The following is a 19,325-nucleotide window of genomic DNA, read 5'->3' on the forward strand; positions in this document are numbered from 1 at the left end:
CCATGCCAATTCAATGCCAATTGATGTGAGTTTTTGCATGATGCTACCTCTGGATGTTATGATTGATTGTGAATTTTGGTAGAATTTTTGAATGCATTTCCAATTTGTTTGAGATTTGCTTTGCTGATTGGTCATGTTTGGACTTTTTGAGAGTCATGAACTTAGATGATTTGTGAAATGGTGGATGTTTATCATATGAACCTGAAATTTTGCACATGTTTTCTAGACACTTTGAAGTTTGTCTTGGCTTTGGTTTGATGTCCATATCATGTTTGGATTCGGTTTTAGGCTTGTGTTAAGATGTTGCATCCAATTGTGCCTTGTTTGAGCTTGTTTGTGTATACCTTGCCTTGATGAATTTAATTGCCTTGCTTAAACTTGTCCAAATGCCTTGATATTTGGTATGATGATCATGTTATGAGTGCTGTTTAGCCATGATTTTTCTTGGGATTTATTGAGTCATTCTTGAGTTGATGTGGATTGGTTCATTCTGTTTGCTTCTATGAGCTTTCAAATTGCATGCCTTGCCATGTTTTCTTTATGAAATGAAATTGGTGTATGATATGAATGTGAGACTTTTTGGATGATGTTCCTAATTGATTGAGCTTGCTTCTTGTCAATTTTCATGTTCTGTTTTGGATTATTTCTCCCACTTTGACCCTAGGCCTTGTCCTAGTGGTTTGTGCTTATGGTTGAGTTGTGTTTTCAGGACAAGAAGCATATGGCCTTGAGGAATTGGTTCATTGGCTTGAGCTACCTATTTGATTGATGTTGATTAACATTGAGTTGTCTTATAGGTGGATTAGCTCCTTTGAGTTGAGCTTGTGCTTTGCTTCCTGTGCTTTGATGCTTGTCTGTTTAATTGTGAACTGTTGACTGTTGACCACTAGTCTGTCTGTTTGACTTTTGTTGACTTGTATACTGATTGTGTTAGATTGTTTTCAGGTACCTTAGTTGCTATAGTTCCTTTGTGAACTTGTTTTTGCTTTGCTTGATAGCTTGAGCATTGAGGTATATTTTCTTTTCTCCATGTAGTCTGGAAGACCTGGCCTGTTATGTGGTCAGGCACCTGTCTGAAGTCCTCCTTAAGAGGCAATGTTTGTGATTGTTTATCTTTGTCCCCTGTACATATCAAAGACCTCCTAAGTGAAGAGGCATTGGCATATACAAGAGATGTGTAGTCTATCTCCTGCTAATCAGTGAGTCATCCACTTTGCTCACACACCTTGTGTTGATGCATTGTGGATAATAGCCCAAGATCTTTATTGTGTCAGTCATGTGGATAGAAGAGTTCCAACTTTCTGAACTCCTACACTTTCATTTGTCTGAAGCTCTCCCGGTCCAGGGATAAGAGCTGTGAGGCACACCCCTCACTTCCTATTTCATCTGCTTCACCCTAACTCTCAATGTTAGGGTTAAGAGCTAACATCACCCTGTTATAGTGGTTTGTTTGTCGAGGTTGATATGACCCCTCGAATAAAACCTAACCTTGATTGAGCCAACTGATTGCATATAGTGTGTGCTATTTGTGCTTGTGTGTTTGTGTTTTTTTAGTTTAGCTTGCTTCCTGTGCAAGTTAGGATTAGTTTGGCTTGCTTCCTGTGCAAGTCATGTTTAGGTTAACTTGCTTCCTGTGCAAGTTAGATAGCAACCTTAACATAGGGCTATGATGCATGACAACTTCTAGGCTCGAGTCGTAGTCTCCCTAGTAGTTTGTGTCTCCCTTTGTATCTGGTTAGGCTAGTCCTTTGTCCCTGCGTAGGGGAACTACGTCGCCCTGATCCTCATACCAGATGAGGTACGTAGGCAGGAGATGAGTTGATCTCTTCGGGCGCCCTTTTTGTTTTGTTTGTGTGAGTTGTTTCTCCTTTTCTGGTTGGAGTCCGATGTAAGTCCAGCGATTGGCATTCGGTTTCCATGTTGGAGTCCGACGTAAGTCCAGCGACTGGCAGTTGGTTTCCAGTGTGTGTTTATTGGTTCGGATTCTGATGTAAGTCCAGCGATTGGCATTCGGTTTCCATGTTTGCCTGTTTTATGTGGAGTTTGAAGTAAGTCCAGCGATTGGCAGTCGGTTTCCTGTATGGTTTTGTTTGGCGTGCGTTAGCCGAGCTACGAGTGCTCTGATTCTTCTTTAGTCCGAGAAGATACGTATGCATAGGATGCGACATCCTAGCGAGCACGTTTCCCCTGTCCCGAACTACGTCGACTCTGATGTCTATGCCTGACAGACTACGTAGGCCCAGGATGCGATATCCTGCCGAGTTAGTTTCTTTTGTCTTTCCTGTGTCTCCTTTCAGCCAGTGTTTGATGTTTGAGTAGTGTTTAGCAACTTTTATCCTTCCTTTTGTGCGTGGATCCCGTCGAGTACGACGGATGCGTAGGGGTGCTAATACCTTCCCTTCGCATAACCGACTCCCGATCCCATCTCTCTTTGGTCGCGAGACCATGTCTTTTCCAGGTTTACTTCGAGCGTTTCCTTTCTCTCTTTTGGGATAAATAACGCACGGTGGCGGCTTTGTTGTCTCTTTTTCCCGACAGTTTTTCGCGTAATGCGACACTGTGGATGGCGAAGAACTCATTCATCCTGTGAACTCTGATGCAGTCAAAAGATACTATGCCTAACAAATCCCGGTGGACTGAAAACCCGAAAGGGCGTCCAGGAAAAAGTTAGGGATAATAAAAAATGGTAGCTCGCTAAGTTGAAAACCTGAAAGGGCGACTTAGGCAAAAAGGAGCGTCCCGGTGGATTGAAAACCCGAAAGAGCGATCCAGGAAAAAATTAGGGACAAAAGGCATAGACTGCATCGGTTCGTCACTGATCAACACAGAAGAGCTACAAATGAAAGATCAATCTAGTTACTCCCTTCAGAAGCGAGGTCTCGTGGAGTCATTGTTATTAGGGATAATAGTAGTCATTGTGATTCAATGTAAACCTTTCCCTATTGCCATTTTCAAATTTGTAACATTCCATGGAGCTACGCCATTTGTGTGCTACCATTCTTGAATAAATACAAGTTTGCCCATCAAATTCTATCATTTGCTGTTTTTCTCTGATTTTCTTTGTTATGCAAAATGTCATTTATTTGTTAATAATGAAATTTTGAACTCAAAAAAGAATTTTTCAACATATTGAGAAACACAATTTTGCTTTGACATGTGGAAATATTAAAAGGAAATCTTTCGTCTTTCCCCGCAAGTCTCAAGTTGCAAGACTCCCCTTGGATGATCAACATCTATCTCTAGAGAGCACAAATTTATCATTCTCTGGAAGAATTATTGGGCCAGTTGTAACTGTTCAGCTTGATAGATCCTCCTTTGATGCATTTACTCACTCCTTCGGTTGAGTTATTGGTGTTGAGGATTCAGCACCTCCATAAAGCTTTCCCTAATTTCCAGTCTGTATATTGTGAGCCTTTGCATTTCATGATCATTCATACATCATGCATATAAGCAAAAATCCAAATCATGCATAGCCCGAAGTGCTTCGCGCTCATTTGCATAATCTCAGGTCTCGTTGTTGATTGTATCCCTTGACCTCTGAGACCAGTTGTTACTGGCATCGTCTGTTAAGTCTGGTTGTCACCAATGTCTTTGACCAAATCCCGTTGTAACTGGTATCCTTTAAGGTAGGGTTGTAACCAACATTTATTTTAAACCCAATTGTCATTGGCATCACTGTCAGTCTGTTTGTAAATACATTTGTGATTGATATCTGAAGTTTGGTTGTCGCCAACATCATTCCAAGTCCAGTTGTTGCTGGCAAACTCCATTGTAGCCGGTAATTGTTTACTTTTGGCTTTCATCAAGTCCAATTGTTGTTGGCAAAATCCGTTAAAAAATCTGGTTGTACTCCATTGCTTGCGGTCAACGTCCAATTGTTGTTGGCACGTACAGAGAGTTTGAATACTTGTCTTTCCTGATGGTTCCGTGAAAGTCATGTGTGACTCACCATCTTGAGGAGTTCCCAGAAGCTTGGAGGTTTTTCGTGTTGGAAAACTCCAATGATGGAGGTTTTGTTTGTTTTTCTCTGTAAAGAATCATCGTAGCCTTTTTGCGTGGATAATCTACTTATAAGAAGACTCCCGTTTATCTTTTGCATAAATTCCCTATTAGGAATCTCCAAAGTCTGTGATTGGATGAATTTCTTGTGAGAAATCTCCAGAACTATCAGATGTATTCTAAAGTGTCAGGTCATGTATGAACCTATTGTTGAAACTTGCTTTGTATGTTTTCCAATATTCTCAGGTCATGTATGAACCTATTGATAAAACTCCCTTGATTTTTTCCAAGTGTTGTCAGGTCATGTATGAACCTGTTGTTGAAAATTATTTGAATGTTCTTGTTTTGTCAGGTCATGTATGAACCTGTTAATTGAAATTCTTTGAATGGTCAAGTGTTGTCAGGTCATGTATGAACCTGTTGTTGAAAATTCTTTGAATGTTCCTGTTTTTTCAGGTCATGTATGAACCTTTTAATTGAAAATTCTTTGAATAGTCAAGTGTTGTCAGGTCATGTATGAACCTGTTGTTGAAAATTCTTTGAATGAACCTGTTGTTGAAAATTCTTTGGATGTTTCAGCATTGTTAGGTCATGTATGAACCCGTTGCTGTTGAGCTTTTATTCCAATATTCCCAGGTCATGTCTGAACCTATTTTTGAAGAATCTTTCCAATGTTGTCAAGTCATGTATGAACTTGTTCTGGAAATTTTCTCAAAATGTTCAAGTTTGTTATCAGGTCATGTATGAACCTGTTGATATACTCTTTTGGAATTTTTCTGAGTTTGTTAGGTCATGTCTGAACCTGCTGTCAGAACTTCTTGATATTCCCCAGCATTGTCAGGTCATGTATGAAGAACTTCTTGGCGAGCCGGGGATTGATCAACCCGATAAAGTCAAAGTTGAGGTGGATAAAGATGTACACCATGAGGAAACCGAGGTAGCTCATCCGCCTTCAAACGATGATCTCCCTCAAGCTTGGAAGTCTTCCAAAGACCATCCAATTGACAACATTCTCGGAGATATCTCAAAGGGTGTTACAACTCGATCGAAGCTAAGTAATTTTTGTTATCACTTCGCTTTCGTTTCACAAATAGAACCTAAAAACCCTAAAGAAGCCCTACTCGATGAACACTGGTTTTTGTCAATGCAGGAGGAATTAAATCAGTTTACTAGAAATGAGGTTTGGGACCTTGTCCCTCCTCCGCGAGGTCATCGAGTAATCGGCACCCGATGGGTGTTTAGGAACAAGTTGGATGAAAACGGGGTAATAACCCGTAACAAGGCGCGTTTAGTCGCGCAAGGGTATAACCAAGAGGAAGGCATCGACTATGATGAAACTTATGCGTCGGTTGCCCGACTCGAGGCTATACGCCTTCTCCTTGCCTTCGCTTGTGCGAAAGACTTTAAACTATTCCAAATGGATGTTAAAAGTGCGTTCCTTAACGGTCACATAAATGAAGAGGTTTACGTCGCACAACCTCCGGGTTTTGAATCTCATGAGTATCCCGATCATGTTTACAAACTAAAAAGGGCTTTATATGGTCTCAAACAAGCTCCTAGAGCTTGGTATGAGCGACTAAGTAAATTTTTGCTTGATCAAGGTTACTCAAGAGGAAATGTTGACACAACACTCTTCATTAAACGTCAAGGAAAGCACTTGATATTAGTACAAATTTATGTTGACGATATTATATTTGGGTCTACTAACATGAATCTCATGAGAGAATTTTCTGATCTTATGCAGGGTGAATTCGAGATGAGTATGATGGGGGAGCTCACATACTTTCTCGGTTTGCAAATTAAACAACTCAATGAAGGAACATTCGTGAGTCAAACAAAGTATTGTTTGGACCTTATCAAGAGATTTGACATGGCAAAAGCTAAGGCCATTGACACCCCCATGCCAACATGTGCAAACTTGAATAAAGAGGAAAACGGTAAGGACGTAGAGGTAAAAAGGTATAGAGGTATGACTGGATCTCTTCTCTATCTTACTGCTTCTCGTCCCGACATTATGTTTAGCGTGTGTATGTGCGCAAGATACCAATCATGTCCCAAGGAATCCCATCTAAAAGCTGTCAAACGGATACTTCGATACCTATCCGGTACTCCGAAGTATGGACTATGGTATTCCAAAGGAAATGATTGCTCATTGGTAGGCTTCTCCGATTCCAATTTTGTCGGTTGCAAATCGGATAGGAAAAGCACTAGTGGCACTTGTCACTTATTTTCAAATTCTTTGGTCAGTTGGCATAGTGTCATACCCCGATTTTGGCCCTGAAAATTTTTCCCCATCAATCACTCGTTTGCATTCTTCTTCATTCACCTTCATATCCTTCATTCATGTTCATGTTTACTATTTCATATTTTTTTTACATTTTTCACTTTCCAAATTTACATTCATATTTTCTTCATTCGCATTGAAAAAATTCCATTCAATATTCAAGAATTTCCACATATTCATTCATATTTCAATTACGTCATTCATCCATCTACATGGCATGTGGATAAGGTATCTCATCACCAGAACACCGTTGAAGAAAAACACAATGAGTAAAGCAATGAAAACTTCTCTTCTTCTATCCTTTCTCATTATTTTCTCACACTTTGTGATTGAAATCCACGAAAAAACAAACAAGTTGGAACTCTTGACAGTCTTCACAAAGCAAAATACATAGGAAATTCAGAAATTGATAAGAATGAATTTGAAGTACAAGAAATTGTGTAAGACATTGATGTCGTTGCTGATACTCAAAAGGGTTTCAAAGAGAATGATAGAATCAAAAAGCTTCCTGGTCAACCCTTTATGAAATTCTCTTAATTTGAAGGATCCTGAAATATTTAATACAGGGTGCAATATACTTAAACGTGTGTCCAACAGTGCACTTTGGCTCCTGAAATCTCCTGCAGCAGGCGAAATGAGACTGAGGGCATATGCTGCTGCACAAGGGGTGCACCGCCACCTAGAATGGTTATAGTGCAGCAATGCAGTCGTGATAAGCGTGTATTAGAAGTTCCATGCAACTATGCATCTCCGTCTAAAAAGTCTCAACCTTCGAAGAATGTAATTGGCTTTTGTACTGCCGTTTTCATTGAACTTTTGGGGACTGTTGTGACCGTTGATGATGATATTGTCAAGAGAATACTTCCTTTTGTGGTCTCGGGTCTTCAGTCAGGTGTTAAGGGGCTTTCAGATCACAAGGCCAGTTCATTGATGACATTTGGCTTACTTGGGAATAAAGTTGCATTGGCTTCTAAACTTTTGAATATTTTGATACGTTCAGTTGTCGAGGTTGCTCGGGAAGAGGCTAATGAGTTGATAGATCTTCATTGGTTTCGGTTGTCCCTTATTGCCTTAATCAATCTTGTTCGGTCCCAAAATGTTCAAATACTTCCAAAAAAGGCCTTGGAGATTTTAAAGGAACTAAGGGATTTGCCAGGGGTTTTATTAGAATTGTCCAAGGAGTTCAACATTGAAAAGTTTCTTGTTGTTTTATCGGACTCCCTAATTGACTGCAGTTCTAAAGATGAATACTGCCAGCAGGCTTTGCTGTCCTTGATAGAAAAGGTCCCCATAAATGATTCTGTTCATCATGTGGTCACCAAAATCCTATCAACTTGTGTGAAACTATCGCAAAAGTTGATGACTCGATTTCTTTGATGTCAGCAGAATCGTCAGGCAATCGGCCGGATGATAGCATGATAAGGGATCTGTTTGTATTTTTTGCTTCCTCAAAGTTCAAACATGCATTCCGTGAACACCTCTATTTCTTAGCTGCACAGTGCAGTGTATCACCTGCCCTCCTATTATCTAATTTTTTCATAGATGAAGGTGTTCCTGCTGCAGTTCAGGTTGAAAGTCTTCAGTGCTATGCGTTTCTATGTAGTCTGTCACAAGATAAATGGCAAACTGAACTTTTGGCCGAATTTCCTTCTATTCTCGTTCCATTGGCTGGTGATGATCAGACTGTAAGGGTTGCAAACTGATTGGAAAATACACAATCATCAAACCAAAGCTACCCTGCATAATTGAAGAAAATGAAAACGTGGATGAGATTGCTGGTACATTCCAACAAGGCATTGGTCCAGAAGGAATGAATGAGTCCTTAATTTAAGTAGTGATTCCAATACCGTTAACCATGCTACAGATGCCATAGAATGATTGAGTCCCATTGCAAGTTCAGTTGCCATAGTTTGATGATGTTGTTAGGAAGCTTGGCGTGAGAGCACGGTTTTGACTACGACCAAAAGCCATTCTGCATAAAACTGCCGAACCTGCAGAAACAGAACAAGTTAAAGGAAAATACCAAAAGTTCTTGCCGGTAGTAGAAGGAACAGGGATCGTATCATTGGAGAGAGGCAAACTTTGCTTGAACTTGTTGATTATATTTCAGCTGTGAATTCAAAGTTCAGTGAAGCGACAATGCAGGAGATCACTAATATGACAGTGGCAAAATTGTTTCGAACTCTACCGTGTTCGAATCATGATGGTAAGTTTACGGAAGCATATGATCCTGAAGAAGAGGAACCTGCATTGGAACCGGCATGGAGCCATCTTGTATATTGGTGATTATAAAGAGGAGGCTGTTGTTAGCTTAGGGAATCTTAAAAATCTTGGTTTTAGAGAGCTCCAACATGCAACGGATAGTTTCAGCTCCAAGAATATACTCGGTGCTGGAGGTTTTGGCAAAACTTATTGACGGGGGAAGAAGCAAGGCTGCTACAGAGTTTTCAATCTCTTTTCTTCAAACCCTGCTCATTGACGAACCAAAAGTTGTTTCAGAACTTCACAATCTTATCGATGCTTTGGCAAAGCTTACTACAAAGCCTGGATACCCCGAATCGTTGCGACAACTCATTGAGATGATCAAGAATCCTGTTGCTTTATCTGCTAGTAATGCCGGAAAGGAAGATAAATTGAGGCTATCTAGAGACAATAAGGGTCCTAGTCTGCTAGTTGGAAACCGGGAAGAGTTAAACATTGTAGATTCTGCCAAACCTGATCCTGCTGGATTCCGTGAGCAGGTGTCCAAGTTGTTTGCTTAAAGGTATGGGATATGTGAACTTCCTGTTGCCATTAATACATCAGCTACCCACTTCATCGTACAGTTGCATCAGAGTGGGCTGCTCAAGGGGTTTATGGGGATAACTGCTCTTATATGTATCAAGGTTATGGATATACACCATATGGAGCGTATGCTTCACCCAATTCCTCCTCTCCAATGTTTCAACATGATGGTCAGCTGTATGGGCTGCAACAGTATCAGTATCCTTGTTCTTATTACAACTCTCCAACTTCTGCCGATGTGTTTGCTCCAAATAAAAACCAGTGTTGCACAACGGGAAATGTCAACTGCGGCTAATGCGGACCGTGTTCCTTCTAATGTTATGAATAATGGAAACTCTGTTGGCATAGTCAAGGGTGATTGTACAAACCAAAGTGGGTTAGAGTCATTTCTGAGTACCTCGGAGTGGGACCACCATTGTATTTTGTTGTGAAAGACTACAATTACAGTTTGGAATCGAAACATACAAACCAGCTATGCTCCATTAGCAACTGTGATTCAAATTCTCTTTTAAATGAGCTGCTCATCTTGTGTTATAAGAAGTGATATCTAGAGCATCATTGGTACCGAAGTCAAGCTACATTGCCAAACCTGCTGCCTCATGGCTTGATGATTTCCTTGTATGGATATCACCTGAAGCTTTTAGTTGCTGTCGGAAATTCACAAATGACATTGTCCACGAGTCTTGACTACTTAAAGTCTGAGTTAGCAGTGTACGCTGCTCAGTGTAAAGCACTAATTGATCAAAATAGTGTAACATTATCAAAGCTTAAGGAACACAAGAGTAGGACAGAAAATGTCAGCAATTCTTCTTGCTTGCGTGAAAGTGAGTGTCGGCTTAAGGTCGTAAGGCTGGGGCAGTTGATGGAAAGTGTTTGTAGAGATGGTGCAGGACTGTTTTTATCAAATGTAGAAGCTGGAGCCAAATGTATAGTTCTCCAAGGAAAATTGATTGAACTGGAAACTGCAATTACCTCATTGAAACAATCAAACCAACTTGAATGGAGTGCATGGAGCTATGAAATGCTTGGTTCTTCTCTCTGCCGATTTGGATGATAGAGTGGTCCCGACATTAATACCTGCTTTGTTCCCAAGTTTGCTGACCATTGTATCCTCTCCGCAGATATATGATACATACATACGAACCAAGGCCCTTTTAATAGTCTATTCTTGCACATCTATGCTGGGGGGCGATGAGTGGTGTTTATAATGTAGAAACAGGTTCTCTAGTAGTTCCTCTGTTTAAACCATGGATGGAGCAATTTTCTTCTATGCTGGAAATTCCAGTTCAGTCTGAAAATCCAGATGATTGGAGCATCAGAATGGAGGTTCTGAAATGTTTGAATCAGTTTATTCAGAATTTCTCAAGTCTAATTAAAAGTGAATTTGAGGCTGTGTGGGACGATCTGTGTTGTGATCTAACTGCCAGTTTGAGTAAGCTGCTCGATGTCTCGGATAATACATTTTGGAGAACTGGATGGGTTCATTTCAGGGTGCAGCATCAAATGGCATTCATTTTCAATGGTCAAGGTAATAGATACATCACTACCTTTTAGAAGCAACAATCATAGTAAGATTTTGACTGTTAGTCCAATTGTTGTACCAACATCAAAGAGAGCTCAGTTTTTCTGTTAAAAGTGTAAACCTAATGCACCCTGCCACAAGGTTAATGTGTGCTTTAGAAGGAAACTATCTGGTGTGTGAAGATGCTCATGAGTCAACAGATCAATACTCCAAAGAGCTTGATGAACTTCAGTGCATTCAGTTTTCATGTTCGGTCCCTGTGACGAATGGAAGAGGATTTACTGAGATTGAGGACCAGGGCTTGAGTAGCAGCTTATTTCCTTTCATAGTGGCAGAGGAGGATGTTTTCTCAGAGATTCGTGTGCTTGAGCCTTTACTTGAACTAAGTGAAACTGATCCAAATATTGAAGGGACTAGAAAAATTAAAGCCAAAAGTCGAGCTAGGGATTTCAGATTTTTTTTGCCTTTTTCATCGTTGGAGGACTTTCGGACCTCCAATTTCGATTCCGTAAAAAGCCAAACGTTCAGAAAATTATAACTCATACAATACTCTAAGTATATAACGTTAATTTGCAGTTTTAACACAATCAAGAATACTCATCAAAACCTAACGATTTCAAACAACCATACAAAATTAGGGATTTTAACCTAAACATACATCTATCCATTGACCCAATCATACTAACCCATAATAATAAGGATTCTCCCCCTTACCTCTTCAATTTTCTGGAAACCCTAGCTTCCCTCTTGTTCTTCCCCTCTTCTCCTTACTTTTCCTCTTCTCTTTCTCTATTGTTGTCAAATGATCAAATGAATCCTAATTCTCACTTTCCTCACCTCTTATATACTAGTATTCCATTTGGGCTTAAAGAGTGATACCTCTAATTTAATTATTAGGCCCAATAAGACCTAGTATTATAATATCTCTATTTAATTCAAATAAATTAAACCAACTCAATATGCACACCAAGTTAATTAATTCAATTATTCATTATATCTCATATCAACTAAATAATTAATTAACACACCAAATTAATTAATATAATCAATCACTATACTACCTAACAACCAATTAATTAATTAACACTCTAAATAAATAAAATAAAATATAGTAACAATAATATAAGAAATAATTACTAAAATTGGGTTGTTACAACTCTCCCCCACTTAAAAGATTTTCGGGCTCGAAAATTTACCTCAAACGAACAACTCCGGATACGATTCCTTCATCTTATCCTCGAGTTCCCAAGTAATATTGCCATTGGCGGCTCCGCCCCATATCACTTTCACCAAAGCAATCTCCTTACCACGAAGCTTCTTCACTTCTCGATCTTCAATTCGCATAGGTGATGTATTGTTAGATGCCCAAAAGTGCTTATTAGAGCTATCATATGTGGGCATCTTTCACTCTTTTTCCTTGCTAAAACTGTCAAAACCACATTTGTTTTACATGGAATGCATTACATTGATAAACAAGCTTGGTGCCTTTGATTTGTGTGTTATTGTGCAGGAAAGACATGAACTAATTGAAAATGAAGACACAAGAAAATTGGCAAAGGAACCAAAGAATACAAGCATTTCATCAGCCTGCTCGCTAGGCGAGGCTGTGGCGAAGCATTGGTTCGCTAGGCGAGTTCCAGGCGAACAACTCCAGTAAATTGTCAAATTAATTCGCTAGGCGAGCTGAAGGCGAAGGTGGTAGCGAGTTCATTCTGTTTTGGTGAAAAACGCAGCCAGCACTCACTCGCTAGGCGAAGCTCTAGCGAGTCCCCAGTGAGCATTCCAGTAGCAAAACCTCTCAACCTCGCTGGGGCGAAGGTTGAAGCGTGTCCTTCGCTAGGCAAAGGTATGTTCGCTAGGCGAACATCACAGTTCAGCAGGCCCTGTTTTCTCTGGGCGCAGGGGCCTTATGTGCCCATTTTTGACCCTCGCTAGGCGAGCCATTATACTCGCCTAGAGAACATGACAGCCCAGCAGTGGTCTATAAGTAGCAGGTGCCACTTTTGAGCACCATACCTCATTTTTACCAACTTTTTCCACTTTTGTACTTTCTTCTAGATATTTTTGCAGCATTGTTCTTGGGATCTTTATGCCCTAGTTTTCATTTTCTCTTCATCTTAGAACCATCTTCTACAAAAAGAAGGTGGATTCCCATCCAACTTCGATTATCCGACTTGGATGTTGATCAACCTTCTTTCCTTACTTGCCGACCAAGCTACCATGAAAATGAGTAGCTAAGTCATCCATTTGTCAAGGTTAGATGTAGGTGATTACTAGCTTTGTGTGTAAATGTAAGGATCCTCATATGTAAACTCTTTAACGGTAAATATATGATGAAAACTTTGTTTCTATTTAAAACTCTTTGTGTTGGTTTATGATCGAGAGATGTTTACCGACTCTTGACCTAGGTTTTCATCCAAACTTGTTTGTTAGCTAGAGATAGTAACGAATGATTTTGTTCACCATAAGGTTGAACCAAAAAGTTGTCATTTTGATAGATTGTGTTCGAGAGAAACAATGGATCAAAATGGCAAAACTCACAATATGTGTTCGAGAGAAACATATTGAGAGGACTTTGTGAAATGATTTATCATCTAAAGGAGTTTATAAGATTGTTGACCGAGCAAATACATGCAAAGTGATCATTGAAACCTAACTTTGACAATATTTCTCATTTAATCAAACCATAACTTTTACCGTAATTTATTACTTTTTATGCAAGATAACTTGATTAAAACCAAAACCCTATTGTTACATTGAGCTAAGATTAATACAACCATCGAAAGGCGGTGATATCTTACAATCCCTGTGGATACGATAACAAAAACCCGACACGAAATATACATTTCAACAAAATGGCGCCGTTGCCGGGGATTGTAAATTGATATTGCGAGCATCGCAATGGTTGTTTAAGTTTTAGCTTGTGAATTTTTGACTTGTGCTTGTAATTTGTTTGGTTTAGTGTGCAGCTTACGTTTTATGCGAGGGCAAATCCCGGTGGACGAACTTCTTTTTGATCCTGAGATCGAGAGAACCGCAAGGAGGCTCAATAGCAAAACGAGACGTAGGAGGCAACAGGCTAGACAACGCCAAGAGCAAGGAGAAAGTTCTTCAACCACAAATCCACACCCATTCATACCAAACATGGAGCCACAACCACCACCACCACCTATCTCTACTCCATGTATCAATAGTCCAAGGAACACCGCTCAGTTTGCCAACCACACAGGAAGGCAAGCTGAGATGAAAACGGGAACTCTGAATTTATTATATGGGAGTCCATTCACCGGAATGGACCATGAAGACCCATTTGCTTTTCTCACAAAATTTTATGAGATAGCATTGGCTGCCGGAGTGGATCAGGCTCAGAAGCTTCCGTTGTTCAGACGATTATTTCCCCACGCTTTGCTCGGTAAAGCAAAGGATTGGTATCTCGATCAAACACCAGCCGTAATGACAGACTGGAACGTGTTAGAAGAGAAATTCATTGAAAGATTTTTCTCCCATAACCGATTCATGGAATCAAAGACGGCCATCTCGGTGTTTTCTCAAGGAACCAGTGAATCTTTGAATGAAGCGTGGGAGAGATTCAAGTCCATGCTTAGGAAATGTAAAGGGCATGGATTTGATGAATTAACTCAAATCCATATCTTCAGAAATGGACTTCAACCAAACTGCAAAACGTTGTTGGATGCCACCTCGGGTGGCTCGTTGATGTCAAAAAGTGCCGAAGAAGCCACCAACATTATCAATCGAATGGCTCTAAATGATCTTCAGAGTCAAAGTCGTGGAAATTCTTTGAAGAAGGCGGGAGTGCTTGAGTTAGGGACGAATGATGCCATCCTTGCCCAAAACAAGCTCATCTCACAACAAGTGGAACTCTTAACGCAACAAATCAAAGAGTTAAGAGAACCGTCAAAAGCTAAACAAATAGCTTGTTGTGAACTTTGTAAAGGTGAACATGACACCAGATTTTGTCCACCTCCCGGTTTTGACGAAGTAAACTACATGGCCAATCAACGGGACTATCAACCGAGACAACAACAACCTTATCAACCGCACCCTCAACAACAACAACAATTCCAAGGGAACCAAGGGTTCCAACCTAGAAGCAACTATTATCATAACCAAGGTTATGGAGGTGGTTCTTCTAGCCGTCAAAACCCTCCCCAAAATCCGTATCAATCTCAACAACCGCCGGTCGTCAATTCTAAATTGGAAGAGACATTGACGCAGTTCATGCAAATGTCAATGGCCAATCAAAAGAGTAATGACGCGGCCATAAAAAATCTCGAGACTCAGGTTGGGCAACTTGCCAAGCAACTCGCTGAACAACAAACCGGTCCTTCTTTTTCGGCTAATACGCAAACAAATCCTAAGGAGCATTGTAAGGCGATTATGACGAGAAGTGGGAGGGAGTTGGGTAGTGAGAATGAAAAAAGAGTTGAGAGTGAACAAAGAGAGAAAGAGAAAGAAATTGAGGAGGAAATAGTGGAGGAAAATGTTGATGGTGAAATAGGAGTGTGGAGTGATGAGGAAGTAGTTGAAAAGAATAAAAATAATGGTGAAGTTGAAAAAGAAAAAGGTGTGGAGATTGAGGAAAATAAAAGTGATGAGGTAATAAGGGAGGTAGTGAAGAAGCCTAGATGGAGAAGTGCTAGAATTGCAAAGGGAAAGGAGGTAGTGAGCGCTACTCCGGTCCAAAATCTTCCTTATCCTCATGCTCCTTCCAAAAGGGAGAATGAACGGCATTACGCCCGGTTCATGGATATTTTTAAACAGTTGCAAATCAACATTCCGTTTGCTGAAGCCTTGGAACAAATGCCAAAGTATGCCAAATTCATGAAGGACATACTAACCAAAAAGCGGAGGTATACGGAACCGGAGACCATCGTCCTTGATGCGAGCTGTAGTGCCATTATTCAAAGGACGCTTCCTAAGAAAGAGGTTGATCCGGGAAGAGTTACATTGCCGGTTAAAATTGGTGACGTTTATGTCGGGAAGGGACTTATTGACTTGGGGTCGAGCATTAATCTTATACCTTTGTCAATTATCAAGAGGCTTGGCAACATCGAGATTAAGTCCATCCGAATGACATTGCAATTGGCGGATAAGTCGACGACCCATCCTCATGGCGTAGCCCAAGATGTGTTGGTGAAGGTCGACAAATTCTTTTTCCCGGTGGATTTTATTGTAACTGATATGGAGGAAGATGATGATGCTCCGCTCATATTGGGCCGACCATTCATGAAGACCGCAAGAATGATGATAGATGTTGATGACGGTTTAATGAAGGTGCGAGTTCAAAATGAGGAAGTCACATTTGATCTATTCGAGGCGATGAAGCATTCCAAGGATAGAAATGATAGCTTTCGCATCGATGTGATCGAAGACGCTATTATAGAGGTTTCAAAGCATATTCATGAGATATCTCCTATGGAGTTAGCTCTTGACGACTCATTGGAGGTTTTCACTGTTGAAGAGGAGCTAGCTCTTGAGGAATGCTTAAAGGAACTTGATAGTTTGGAAGACCTACAACCGTGGGAAGTAGAGGAAGAAAACTTGAAGAAGGAGGTCATTGACGAGAAAGCGCCAATTGAATTAAAAGAGTTACCTTCGACTTTGAAATATGTGTTTCTAGATGAGACCGAGGCAAAGCCGGTCATCATAAGCAACCTCTTGACAAAAGAAGAAGAAGCCCGTCTAATCATTGTGCTAAAAACCAATCAAGAAGCTATGGGTTGGACTCTTTCCGATCTAAAAGGAATTAGTCCATCCTATTGTATGCACAAGATTTTGATGGAGGAAGATTTTAAGCTGGTGGCTCAACCACAACGCCGCTTAAATCCTACGATGAAGGAGGTTGTAAGAAAGGAAGTGGTGAAGCTATTGGATGCGGGAATGATTTACCCGATCTCGGATAGTCCGTGGGTTAGTCCCGTGCACGTGGTTCCGAAGAAGGGTGGAATGACCGTAATCCGAAATGACAAAGACGAATTGATCCCGACTAAAGTTGCCACGGGGTGGAGAATGTGTATAGATTATAGACGGTTGAATACCGCGACTCGAAAGGACCATTTTCCACTCCCATTTATGGATCAAATGCTCGAAAGACTATCGGGCCAACAATACTATTGTTTTTTGGACGGCTACTCCGGGTACAACCAAATTGCGGTTGACCCGGTTGATCATGAGAAGACGGCTTTCACGTGTCCGTTTGGAGTGTTCGCATACAGAAAAATGCCCTTTGGGCTGTGCAATGCACCGGCGACCTTCCAACGATGTGTCCAAGCCATTTTTGCCGATCTGATAGAGAAAACAATGGAAGTCTTCATGGATGACTTCTCGGTATTTGGTGGGACGTTTAGTCTATGCTTGGCAAATTTGAAGACGGTGTTGGAAAGGTGTGTGAAGACCAATTTGGTGCTAAATTGGGAAAAGTGTCACTTCATGGTGACCGAGGGGATCGTGCTAGGCCACAAAGTCTCTAAAAGGGGGCTTGAAGTGGATAGAGCTAAGGTTGAAGTAATTGAAAAATTACCCCCTCCGGTGAATGTGAAGGGCATCCGTAGCTTTTTGGGGCACGCGGGGTTCTACCGGCGCTTCATCAAGGATTTCTCAAAGGTGGCTAAACCTTTGAGCAATTTGCTCGCCAAAGACCAGGTATTTCTCTTCACCGAAGATTGTTTGCAAGCTTTTGAGGTTTTAAAAGAAAAATTGGTTACCGCTCCAATAATAGTCGCTCCCGATTGGAATGAAAATTTTGAACTAATGTGTGACGCGAGTGACTATGCTGTTGGAGCGGTACTTGGCCAAAGAAAAGACAAAACTTTTCATGCGATACATTATGCGAGTAAGGTTCTTAACGAGGCTCAAATAAATTATGCCACAACGGAAAAAGAACTACTCGCAATAGTGTATGCGCTAGAAAAGTTTAGGTCTTATCTTATAGGGTCTAAAGTCGTTGTGTATACCGACCACGCGGCGATTAAGTATCTGCTAACCAAGCCGGATTCGAAGCAAAGGCTCATCCGTTGGATCCTCTTGTTACAAGAATTCGATGTCGAAATCAAAGATAAGAAGGGGTCGGAAAACTTGGTAGCGGATCATTTATCCCGCTTAGTGAATGTCGAGGTTACCGCATCTGAAAAGGAAATCCGGGAAGAATTTCCTGATGAAAAACTGTTTAAGGTTCAAGTTAGGCCGTGGTTTGCAGACTTTGCAAACCACAAGGCTAGTGGTTTTGTGCCTGCCGACCTAACTTCGAACCAAAAGAGGAAGTTCCTTTCGGATGCGAAGTATTATGTTTGGGATGACCCATACTTGTTTATGTTGGGTAGCGATAACCTGTTAAGGAGATGCGTAACTGGTGATGAAGCCCAGAGCATCCTTTAGCATTGTCACAACTCGCCTTATGGCGGACATTATAATGGGGTTAGAACGGCCACTAAAATTCTTCAATCGGGATTTTATTGGCCAACTATTTTCAAAGACGCACATATCCATGCGCAAAGTTGTGACAGCTGCCAAAGAAGCGGTGGGATAGGTAAGAGAGATGAGATGCCTCTCCAAAATATCCAAGAAGTGGAAGTGTTTGATTGTTGGGGCATAGATTTCGTAGGACCTTTCCCACCCTCTTATGGGAATGAGTACATGCTTGTTGCTGTTGATTATGTCTCTAAGTGGGTTGAGGCGATTGCCTCACCTCGGGCGGATGCCAAAACGGTGATAAAATTTTTAAAGAAAAACATATTTTCCCGTTTTGGAACCCCCCGAGTGTTGATAAGTGACGGAGGGTCACACTTTTGCAATGCACCTTTGGAAACAATTCTAAAACATTATGGTGTATCGCATAGGGTGACAACTCCGTACCACCCTCAGGCTAACGGGCAAGCGGAGGTCTCTAATCGAGAGATTAAGAGAATCCTAGAAAAAACCGTGTCTAATTCTAAAAAAGAGTGGTCCCAAAAATTGGATGAAGCATTATGGGCCTACCGTACGGCCTTTAAAGCTCCAATTGGCCTAACTCCCTTTCAATTGGTATTTGGTAAAACTTGCCACTTGCCGGTTGTAGCGGTGTATTCGTCGCTATATGATCTATCGATTAAACCATAAGCTATGAGATACATTGAAAAATTTCGAGTCGCCACCGCACTTTTATTTATCCAAAGGATTGGCTAAAAAGCGAACAAAAGCCTAAGAAGTTTTACACGTAGAAAACTAATAAAAAGATCAGAGATTCTGGGTAAGGGGTAAATTACGCAATGGGAAGGTGTTAGGCACCCACTACGTCCTAGGTACTCCTAGGGAGCCCTTTTCACACTTGTTGTAAAATATATTGTTATTTGTTATGACATAAACATTGTGCAAACATGATTGGGATGATGAGAAAAGAATATACATTTTTATTATTATTGGGTTCGAACGGATGAACCCGTTGCCTACGTACCTTCCATCAAAGGTAAGGATCAGAACGCCGTAGTTCGGCTAAAAGATTTCCAAAAGCGGGTTAGGTTCAATTTTAAACACAAACCCTAGGTCTTACGTTATCCACGGGAGAAAACTCAACCTTATACAACCAACAACGTCCACCATGTGAGAACAGCTTCAACTGGCCAGGGAGGGGTTAACCCTATAATAGGCGAGGAAGGCTTACAATTCAATCACTAAAGACAGAAGCTGAGATTAACATCAACCACTAAGATAAATCAAACCTATAGCTCATGTATGAAAACA

Source organism: Lathyrus oleraceus, chromosome 6 (genome assembly GCF_024323335.1).
Source record: "Lathyrus oleraceus cultivar Zhongwan6 chromosome 6, CAAS_Psat_ZW6_1.0, whole genome shotgun sequence".
NCBI classification, from domain to species: Eukaryota; Viridiplantae; Streptophyta; class Magnoliopsida; order Fabales; family Fabaceae; genus Lathyrus; species Lathyrus oleraceus.